Source organism: Octodon degus, unplaced genomic scaffold (genome assembly GCF_000260255.1).
Source record: "Octodon degus isolate 3935 unplaced genomic scaffold, OctDeg1.0 scaffold00536, whole genome shotgun sequence".
NCBI lineage: Eukaryota > Metazoa > Chordata > Mammalia > Rodentia > Octodontidae > Octodon > Octodon degus.
In genome coordinates, this window is record NW_004525112.1 from 90,035 (window position 1) to 102,276 (window position 12,242).

The following is a 12,242-nucleotide window of genomic DNA, read 5'->3' on the forward strand; positions in this document are numbered from 1 at the left end:
GAAACTGTACTTTCGATTTGATTTGAAACTGTCTCATTGCTATCTGTTTATCAATAAAACTTTGAAAAGAAAAAAAAAAGAAAAAGAATTAATAGCTGCTTCTAAAGACGACATTGATAAAAAAAATACAGGAGATTAAAAAATGATGGAAAAAATGATGGATTCCTTGAATGAGCAATATAGCAAAGAAATAGATCCCATGAAGCAGAGTCAAAGAGATATAGAGGAACTTGAAATCTCAATCACAAGGCTGCAAACCATTTGACTGAAACTGAAGACAGAGTTTCAGATATTGAAGATGCTGGTGCAGCTAGAGAAAAGGTAAGAAAAGGTCTCTTAAAAACAACTACGATGCCAGAAAAAAATCATTCATAACCTGCAAGACGATGGAAAGATGAACAATGTGAGACTAATAGGCATCAATGAGAAGGGAGGAGTCAATACAAATGACTTTAAAAAAATATGGGCAGAAGTAATAGGAGAAAACTTCCCAAATGTGTGGAAACAATCTGAAATTCAGGTAACTGAAGCATAACCAACTCCAAATAACTTCAACTCAATTGAAAATACACGGAGACATAAAATAGTCAAGATCTCAGAAACCCAACACAAGAATATCATACTGAAAGCTGCTAGAGAAAAGAAGCAGATACATTCAAAGGAAAATCCATCAGAATTATGGCGAATTCTCTTCACAAACCATGAAAGCAAGAAGAGCAAGGTGCAGAGTACTTCAAGTCCTCCCTGAAAATAAATACCAACCCAGACTACTATACTCTGCAAAACTCTTTCAAGTATGATAGAGAAGTGAAACACTTTCATGACAAAGAACAAATAAAGAATTTCATGATGGCAAAGCCAACCCTACACAGACCACTGAAAGATGTTCTAGAGAGAGACAGGAATGATAAGAACTCCACCAAAAAGAACAGATGGAACCCACTAAGTAGGACAAGCAATTAAACACAGGAGAAAAAGAGTTAAAAAGCATCACTCAAATAATGTGACAATCGTAAGTCAACACATCTCCATTATAACCATCAAAGTAAATAGAGTCAATTCACCAACTAAGAGAAATAGATTGGCACAGTGGATTAGGAAATAAAACCCAACAATACCTTGTATACAAGAAACACACTTAACTCATAAAGAAACCCATACACTGAAAGTAAAAGGATGGAAAACAATACCACATGCCCCAGCACTTCAGAAAAAAGCAGGGGTAGCAATCCTGTTCTCAGACAGTCTCAACTTCAAACCAGGAATGATCAAACAAAATAAAGAAGGCCACTATATACTAGTTAGGGGAAAAATTAAAGAGGAAGAAACAACACTTATAAATATGTATGCACCAAACATAGGAGCACCCAACTATATAAGACAAACCTTAAAAGACAAGAAAAATCTAATATCCAATACAACAATCTTAACAGGAGACCTTAATACAACCTTATCTCAAAAAGATGGATCGACGAGACCAAAAAATAGCAAAGAAGTAGCAGAACTGAACCAGAGCTTGGAACAAATGGACTTGGTAGACATATACAGAATGTTCCAACCAACCACAGTGGAATATACATTTTTTTCAGCTGCACATGGGCCATTTTCTAAAATAGACCACATACTAGTCCATAGGTCATGCTTAAGTATATGCAAGAAAACAGAAATTATCCCGTGCATATTATCTGACCATAGTGAAATGAAACTGGAAATAAACAACAAAAGAAACCAGAAAAACCTCTTAAATATATAAAAATTACACAACACCCTACTCAGCAATCAATGGGTTACAGATGAATTTAAACAAGAAATTCAACAGTATCTATAATTCAATGAAAATTCATCCAAAACTTACTGAAGTTTATGGGATGCGATGAAAGCAGTTCTCAGAGGGAAATTCATAGATGTGAACTCACATATTTGGAAAACAGAATAAGAACAAATAAACACCCTAATGCTGCACCTCCAACATCTAACAACAGCAAACCAAACCACAGCCCAAAGACTACAACAAATCATAAAGATTAGAGCAGAAACTAATTCAATTCAGTTGAAGAAAACAGTTCAAAGAATTAACGAACCAAAAAATTGGTTCTTTGAAAGATTAAATAAAATTGATAAACCTCTAGCTAACCTCATCAAAAACAGGAAGGAAAAAATTCAAATACAAGCAATAAGGAATGAAAAGGTTTTAACTACTGCAGACTGAGTGGAAATTTAGAAGATTATCAGTTGCTACTTTGAGAATAGAGGCCAACGGATGAAATGGACAGATTCCTAGAAAGGTACAAATTACCAAAACTGAATCAAGAAGATAGAATAACTCTCAACCCAATAACAGCCAATGAAATACGAAATGTAATAAAGAGCCTGCCGAAAAAGAAAAATCCAGGTCCTGAGGGATTCACAGCTGAATTCTACAAGAAATTCACAGAAGATATAATTCCTACACTCCTCAAACTCTTCAATGAAACTTAAAAGGAAAGAGTCCTCCTAAAATCATTCCTGGAGGCAAGTATTATACTGATACAAAAACCAGGGAAAGATGCAACTAAGAAAGAGAACTACAGGCCAATCGTCATCATGAACATAGATGCAAAAATCCTCAATAAAATCCTAGCAAATAGAATGCAGCAAATCATCAAGAACGTCATACACCATGGCCAGGTAGGATGCATTCCAGGGATGCAATGATGGTTCAATATTTGAAAATCTATAAATGTAATACACTGTATCAATAGAGCAAAATCTAAAAACCACATGATCACCTCAATTGATGCAAAAAAGGCTTTTGACAAAGTCCAAAACTCATTCATGTTCAAAGGCCTACACAAAATTGGAATAGAAGGCCTCCACTTCCATCTGATAAAAGCTGTTTATCACAACCCAACAGCTAAAATAATTCTCAATGGGGAAAACCTGAAATCTTTTACTCTCAAATCAGGTACAAGACGAAGATGTCGTCTATCACCACTCCTCTTCAATATAGTTCTGGAATCATTAGCTACAGCCATTAGACATGAGAGAGAAAGAAAAGGAATAAAAATAGGAAAAGAAGAAGTTAAATTATCATTATTTGCAGGTGACATGATACTTTACTTGAAAGACCCAAAAAACTCCACCAGGATGCTACTAGAATTGATAGACAAATTCAGTAGATAGCAGGATACAAAGTCAATAACCAAAAGTCAATAGTATTCCTCTACATAGATAACAAACACACTGAGAGGGAAATTAGACAATCAATGCCGTTTACAATAGCTCCGTGAAAAATGAAATACCTTGGAATTTATCCAACTAAAGAAATCAAAGATTTTTTCATTGAAAATTACAATACTCTGAAAGAGATTGTAAAGGATTTAAGAAAATGGAAAGATATTTCCTGCTCCTGGATAGGAAGAACCAACATTGTGAAGATGGCCATACTCCCAAATTTGTTGTATAGATTTAATACAATCCCTATCAGTCTAACACAAACCTACCTCCCAGATTTACTGAAATTGTTCCTAAAATTTATTTGGAACCAAAAAAGACCTAGAATAGCAAAGGCAATGCTGGGCAATAAAGACAAGGCAGGAGGCATTACAATTCCTGACTTGAAATTATACTACACAGCTACTGTAATAAAATCAGCACGCTATTGGCAACAAAATAGACCTGAGTATCAATGGAATAGATTACTAGATGCAGAGGCCTCTAGGAAAGCACTCAGCCACCTGATCTTCAACAAAGGGGCCAAACACACTTACTGGAGGAAAGATAGTCTCTTTAACAAATGGTGCTGGAAAATGTAGCTCTCTACATGCTGAAAATTAAAACTTGACGCAGGTCTATCACCATGCACTAAACTAAAGTCAAAATGGATTAAAGAACTGAACATTTAAACAGAAACACTAAATCTCCTAGAAGAGAAAGTAGGAGGATCTCTTGAAGATGTAGGGGTAGGCAAAGACTTCATGAACAAAAATTAATTCGTACAGGACGTACTTGAAAGAATTAACAACAGGGTCCACCTCTTATTGAGAAGGTTTTGCCTGTCAAAAGAAATTATCAACAAAGAGAAAAGACAACCCACAAACTTTGAGAAAAACTTGACTACTAAGCACTCAGACAAAGGTCTGCTCTCTAGAACTTATAAAGAAATAAAGAGCACTAGGGCCCCTAAATTTAACGACCCAGTCCAGAAATGGGCATGCGAGATGAACATACACTTCTCAGAGGATAAAATTAAAGAATTGAAAAAATATATGAAAACAATGCTCCTCATCACTAGCCATCCATGAAATGCAAATTAAAACAACACTGATATACCATGTCACCCCAAAAAGAATGGCTATCATAAAGAAATCAACCAACAACAAATGTTGGAGATACTGTGGGGAAAACAGAACCCTTCTCTACTCTTGATGGGAGTGTAGACTGGTGCAACCATTATGGAAATCAGTGTAGAGACTCCTTAAAAAACTAGGCTTTCACAGAGAGCAAATTGGTCAACCAATGGCCGTGATTCATCCTCATGGCTGACACTTACAAAGGATCTACAAAGTGCAGTACAATGCCATAGGATAAATCCTGAGGGTACTTGGTTGACTTTATCAGATTCAAAAGTTACATTTCTTGTTATATAGGTCTTGCTTTATCTTGGTCTTAACCATCCAACAGAAAAGTATAAAAATGAGGTATATAAAGTAAATCCATATTAATACAATGGGTTGTAAAAAGCTCAAGTCAGTAACTTCTGAGGATAGCCCACTAATATAGACTTCTAGACAGTGTTGGATTGCTTAACTGAATTTAAACACCTATAGCATATAGTTGCCAATGGAATATCCACCTCTGACAGGAGAAAAAAAAAGGATACAAAGGAAAGATCATTTTGTATTTATATATACAAAATAGTTAGGATAGATATACATCTACTTTTGCTTAATTCAATGAGAAAAAAGAGGTGTAACAATAGTGTTTGGACAGGATATCCTGTCTGTCTTATACTATGGATAACCATAAGAAGATAACAATGTTCAATATAATGATTATCAAAACTGTCCTATTAATCAGCTTGGAAACTATCTCATTCGTACTTATTCTTCAATAAATAAATAAATAAGTTTAAAAACATAAATAAACATATGTGCACATATATCACTATGTTATAACATTTTCAGTTCTTCTGGGAAAATTCCCAGTAGGGGGATAGCTGGCTTGAATGGAATTTCCACTCCTAGCTTTTTAAGGAGTCTCCACACTGATTTCCATAATGGTTGCACCAGTCTACATTCTTCTCAACAGTGAAGATGGCCTCTTTTTTCACCGCAGACTCTCCAACATTTGTTGTTGTTTTTTTCTTTATGATAGCTATTCTTTTTGGGTTGAGATGGTTTCTCAGTCTTGTTTCAATTTGAATTTCATGGATCCCGAGTGATGAGGAGCATTTTTTTTTTGTATATTTATTTGCTTTTTGAATTTCATCCTGAGAAGTGTTTATTCATCTCAGATTCCCATTTCTGGATTGGGTCTTTAAATTTAGGGGTCCTAATGTATTTTCATTCTTTATAAATTTTAGAGAGCAGACCTTGTCTGAGTGTTTATTAGTTAAGATTTTTTCCAAATGTGTTGGTTGTTTTTTCACTTTGTAGATAATTTCTTTTGATATGCCAAAACTTCTCAATAAGAGCAGGTGCCAGTTGTTTATTCTTTCAAGTATTACCCATGCAATTTGGTTTTTCTTCATGAACTCATTGCCTACCCATAAGTATTCAAGGGTTGCTCCTACTTTCTCTTTTGGGACATTTAGTGGTTTTTTTTTTAATGTTTAGATCTTTAATCCATTTTGACTTTAGCTTAGTGTATGGTGATAGGCCTGGATCAAGTTTTAGTTTTTGGCATGTAGAGAGCCAGTTTTTCCATCACCATATGTTAAAGAGGCTATCTTTCTTCCAGTAAGCATGTTTGGCCCCTTTGACTTAGATAGGGTGGCTGAGTGTGTTTGTAGTGGATTCTGCATCTTATAATCTATTCCACTGTTCCTCATGTCTATTTTTGTTTGACAATATCATGCTGATTGTATTACAATAGCTTTGTAGTATAATTTCAAGTCAGGAATTATACTGCTTCCTGCCTTGTCTTTGTTACTCAGGATTTCCTTAGCTATTCTAAGTATTTTCTGGTTCCAAATAAATCTTACCAATAATTTTTCTAGGTCTTTGAGGTACATTGTTGGTAATTTGATAGGGATTGCATTAAATCTGCACAAGAATTTTGGAAATATAGCCATCTTCACAATGTTGATTCTTCCTATCTAGGAGCAAGGAGTATCATTCCATTTTCTGAAATCCTCTATGATCTCTCCTTACAGAGTAGTGTACTTTTCATTGAAGAGATCTTTGAATTTTTTAGATAGATTAATGATAAGGTACCTCATTTTCTGTGGTGCTATTATAAAAGATATCTTTTGTCTAATTTTCCTCTCAGTGTGTTTGTTTTCTGCGTAGAGGAATGCTATTGGCTTTTGGGTACTGACTTTGTATCCTGCAATGCTAGTGAATTTGTGCATTATTTCTAGGAGCTTCAGGTTCTTCCACTAAGGACAAATACAAGGTTTTCACATGCAAGGTTCATTTATTTCACTAAAGATTATTGTCTGCATTTGTATCCATTTACAAGAAAAAGCCTCAGATTTGTTCCTTTTCCAATTTTTTACCCAAGAATGAATGGCAGTTTTGGTATTGACCACGATAGAACACACCGTGTGATAGTCCAGTTTCTACCGTTAAAAATGGCTGCATTTAGGAACCAGCCCTCACATAATGTGTGTCTGTTTTAGACCACTTCAAGGGACAAATATCAAACAATAAATAACTTGAAAATGTGAATATATATGGAGGAAGTAATATCAGGATCAAACCTCAGCTGACTTTAAGAAAATGTAAGAAAGAGCCTATAAAGATCCAGGCTGTGTGCAATGAACCAAAGCTCCATCCTTTGATGGGCCGCACCCAGCACCATCTGTGTGTAAGTGCAGCAAGGCATCCTAGATAGGCCAAGTCCAGAGTACTCTGAAGTATTGAACTGGACTTTGCAATGCAGAAATGCAAACACTGCCAAAATAGCTGTATTTCTACTCTTATATCATCAGTAGACTGAGAAATTTACACCCACTACAAGGAATCCTGGGTGTGGGGTACACAGTTTAGCACGGAGCAAATTGTAAGACAAATGGCCAGGTAGATCCCCAGGTCTCAGTGCTCAATGAGAATGATTCCCCCCAGAAAGGCAGAAGAAGAAACTGCATGAGTTTGAGGCCTGTAGTTGGGAACTGTGGAGGTGTGGGGTGAGGAACACCAAGTGTTGTGCTGAGAGCACAGGAGGTCAGCGGGACTGGAAGAGGTGTGGAGGGCTACAAACGGGAGGAGGAACATGACCCAGGTGTGTGGATTAATACAATGGGGGGGAAGGAAGTGAGGAGAAATGGAGGACATAAGGCCTTGAATAATGTACAAATATAAATTGTGGGGATGGAGGAGGCCATGAAGAGCCAGGTAAGAACCTGAGAAGTGTGAAAGGACCTAGCCTGGAATGTGGAACTGTCAGACAGGTGAGCCACATAGAAAGGCATGAGGGCATGCAGTGGAAGGAGAGAGAGGAAATGTACTGGTACACAGAGCCAGATGGAGAGAAATGAAATACCATGCATGGGTCACTCGGATGAAAGTGAAACCAAAATGGAGGGACCTGGAGCCTGGCAGAAAGGATCAAAGAGGCACGAAAGGAATAATTGGTGAAGAAGTGCTTGAGAAGCAGGAAAGTCAACCAAGCATGATGTGTGGGACACACAGGTGTAGAAAGGAGAGTTGTTTGTGGTGTGACCCTACCTCATGGTTTTGCAGTTCAGAGCTTTAGTCCAGTATAACAATAGAGGAATGGGGTACAGGGAACTTTGCAAGCTAATGTGAGTTTTCATGAAATGCACTCATCTCTGAAATAGGGACGATTCCAGGGATAGCAAGGAGCAAGTGTTTGGCCTGTGTGTTGGTTTAGGGGTGTTGAGTGTCCCCACTCATCCTTCTCCAATCTTAGACGGATGGGTTCTCATTCATCCTTATGCTGTTGGCAGGGTTAGCGTCTCTGCCCTCATGATCTGCAGTCTCCCTGACCTTGTTAGTGAACATGCCTTTGAAATTGTACTAGTCATTTCCACAGAAATGTGACCCCTACCATCCTGTCCCTTTGTGCATTTTCCCTGGGGCCTGAGTCTCTGTGCTCTCTGTCTTCCAGAGAACCCCATTGTAAAGAGATAGAATCTAGGAGAAACTCTTGGCTTGGAGACTTGATGGAGAGAACAGTGCACATTTGCAGAAATGTCAGTAGGGTCTGAGGCATAGGCTGAAGTTGACAGAGACTGGCGTATGCTTACAAGCAACCAGAAACCACAAAAAGTCAAAACAAGCTGCTCTGGATGCCATGGATCTTTGGAGGGACCTTTGCAGGAACAAACTGGCCTGGAGCCTGGGCAGAGTGTGAAGCATGAATCAGGTACAAAGGGAACCCACTGGGACTGGCCCAGGCATGGAGGTTAAGGAGGTTGAGTTGGGGTGGACATCCAGGGAATTCAGAGGTTCTGAGGAGCTGTGCAGAAGCGGATTTTTGGATAATCCCACAGATGGTGAGAATCTTGGTGTAGCAAACTAGCTCTGAGGCTCTGCCCATGAGATCACCTTGGAGACCTGGAAATCCAAGATTCTGTGCAAAAGGCTCTGATATCTGCCAAGGAATTACCAATCTCTGGTCATCGCATTAGATACTGGAGCAGAAGATTCTAGAACAATGGAAGGAAGGCCATGCAGTTCAGGGCATACTGGGGGCATTTATGCATATGAGGGTCAGGCAGGATCCTGACAGTGCTGACACAGGGGATGGTGGGCCTCTCTGGATAGAGTCTGTGTCCCTAGTCTTGGTGGGAGCACGGACTGTGGATACTTGGGTGACAGGAGATGGCATAACCCACCTACAACTCTGACACTGTGGGATGGGTGAAAGAGTGGAGAGCATGTGGGAGGAGTGCAGCCAGAGGCCCCTTATGAGAGGGAGCTGAGCCAAGATGAGCTCACATTTATTGCACTTTTCCTCTCTCACACGAAGTCAGAATATGTGCTGCAGATTCTCACTGTTCTCTGCTTTATGGGGCAGGTCACAACACAAAAGTACAGAAAACTTAGAGGATTTGCACCCCTGTGAAAATTGTTATGACTAATGTTCATTGCTGGCCACTCAGCCTGTCCATCATAAGAACATTGGCTGTAGGCTTTGCAAAAAATGAATGTACATGTTTCCGTAACTTCTGTCTTTTCTCAGGCTTGCAGATTTAAACTAATGAGCAAAATTTGGACAGCAGATGACATTCATCTATTTCTCACCTATTAGTGTTTTCTCATGCTCACTAATATGAGAAGAGAGTGAAGAATTGTTCACATAGGTGGCATTTATGAGTTTCCTCCACTGTTTTTTTCATTTTCAGTTCAAATTGGAGAATACTGTCCCAAAGGTGATCTCAGTTGGTTTGTCTTCTGTCTGTTTTTTCTTGTATACTAAGATAAGTTGAAAGGGTGAGGGCTCTACGTCGCAGCTCTCATTCATATAGAATCCATCTTTTGAGTGCCCTCTCATGTTTTCTAATGTCTGATGATGCAGTGAAGGCTTTTCCACAAATCTGGCATTTATATAGTTTCTCTCCTGTGTGCATTCTCTCATGTTTTCTAAGGTCCGATGACTGAAAGAAGGCTTTTCCACAGGTGTGGCATGCATATGGTTTCTCCTCTGTGTGTGTTCTCTTATGAATTTTAAGGAGTGATGAATTAGTGGGGGATTTTCCACAGAGAAAATATTTATATTGTTTCTCTCCTGGGTGTGTTCTCTTATGTCTACTAACGTTAGAAGATTCATCGAATCCCTTCCCATTGAGATCGTGCATATGGTTTCTGTCCTGTGTATATTCTCTCATGCCTACAAAGCATAGATGGTTCAGAAAATCCCTTCCCACAGAAATTGCACTGATATGGTTTCTCTCCTGTGTGCACTCTCTCATGTTTCCTAAGGTCTGATGATTGAGTGATCTAGAATGCATGCAGTTTCTCTCCTGTGTGTTTTCTCTTATGAATATTAAGGTGTGATGAATCAGGGAAGGATTTTCCACACAGAATACATTTATATGGTTTCTCTCCTGTATGTGTTCTCATATGTCTTCTAAGGTTAGGTGATTCAAAGAATCCCTTCCCACAGAGATTGCACTCATATGGATTCTCTCCTGGTGACTAAGGCTGGCTCAATGAATGTAGGTTTTTTTCACACAGATGACATTTATATGGTTTTGCTCCTGGGTGAGTTCTGCCATGAGTTTTAAGTTTAAAAGAGTTACTGAAGGTTTTATCATGCAGACGAAATTTATAAGGTTTCTTACCTGTGCATGTTTTCTGATGCACGTGAAGCTTAAAAGATTGATCAAGGACACTTTTGCACACACAGCACTGTTTTGGCTCCATTGACTTTTGCGTCTCATTCTGATCTCTGTGTTTACAAGTATTTGTAAAGGTTTTCCCACTTGCATGACATTTGCATGTAGTTTTTCAAGAATTAGTCATCTTGTGTTTTCTAAGTGCAGATTGATATTTGAAAATTTTTTCACTCTCATGGCATTTAAATTATTTGTCCTCTCCTTGCATGCTCTAGTGACATGAAGAGTGTCAGTAATATATTTATTGTTGTATGCTACCCAGTCTCTGTTTTTTATGTTTTTACTATTCAAACTAATGTAAAATAAAATTAAAATAGAAAAGAATGTTTAGTTTAATTCATTTCCAATAAATGGCATTCATATGTCTCATGAAATTTACCGTCGAGATTTTTGTAAATTTTTTTTCTTTTTTCGAGGAACCAAGGATTGAACTCAGGATCTTGCGCTTCCAGGCAAGTGCACATTCTACTGAGGTAACTCCCCACTCTGAACATTTCTTAAATAGATAAGATTAATGTGGTCTTGACAAAGTATAGTCATACTGTGTAGAATAACGGAGTTGTGGGGGAGAATGTAGAGATGATATTGTTATTAAGAATGCTGTGTGGGGCTGGGGGGATAGCTCAGTGGAATAAGCACTTCCCTGGCAAACACAAGGGTCTGGGGTCAATCCTCGGTTTCGGAAAAATAAAAAAAGAATGTTTGGGCTGTTGAGATGGTTCAGTGGTCTAAAGCACCTACTTAGAACAAGCTTAACAAAGCACAGGGACTGTGGTTCAATCCCCCAGCACCACAGGCCAGCCAGCCCTGCCCCCTGGTGGGCTGAGCTGGCCACACACACACAAATAAATAAAATTTAAGAATGCTGTGAATACTAGAGAGTCATCATATTATTTCCACTTGGATATTCATTTTATCCTATACAAATTAAAACAACATTTTATGTATCATATCACAGGTTAAGCATAAATAAAGAATTTTTGATCATCTAATATCTTTCAAAGTTTAGGTGCTACTTTTCATTATTTGCTATGGCATATATTATGTCTCTAACCTCATGTTAAATTCTAAGTTAAATTCAATGCATGCAGAGTGTTTGCTTTAGAGAGTGCTCCATCATGTCTAATTATATATTATACTCAATTACTAACATTTCTCATGCAAGTTCCTTCCTGTCCGTGCAAGTATGAACGTAAATAGGACTTACAAGGGGCCTGATGGTGTGCAGTTTATTCTTACTCACATGTGGAATGGTTTCCATTCTCTCTTCATCACGTGTGCTCCTTCCTTCTGTAGAAATTACAAAAACAAGTAAGATGCAAGCATGACAATGAGGTAGAGAAACTTCAGGAAGTGCCTTCTATCTGCTCGCAGCAAAGCACATTTATGGCAAAGTAACATGCGAATTCCATGAGCAAACCACTAATGGGCTTGCACAGTGTGCAGACTGACCGGTGACGTTTGGAGTGCTCGCTAGCTTATGCCTGAAATCATGGAGAAAATGGACAAACTCATGGAATCAAATGAGATCAGAGACAGGAGATGCCTCCATCTGTCAGACACACTGAGGAGAGCTCCAGAATGGAAGGCCACATCTATTATATGCTATTTTAATAGTTTAAGATATGTCAAGAAATTGAAATATTTCATGTCAAATACACAATAGTAATGAATGAAAGAAGTATCTACTTAAACGAACAACAGTGACCTGAAATTGATTAATGAGATGCGAATT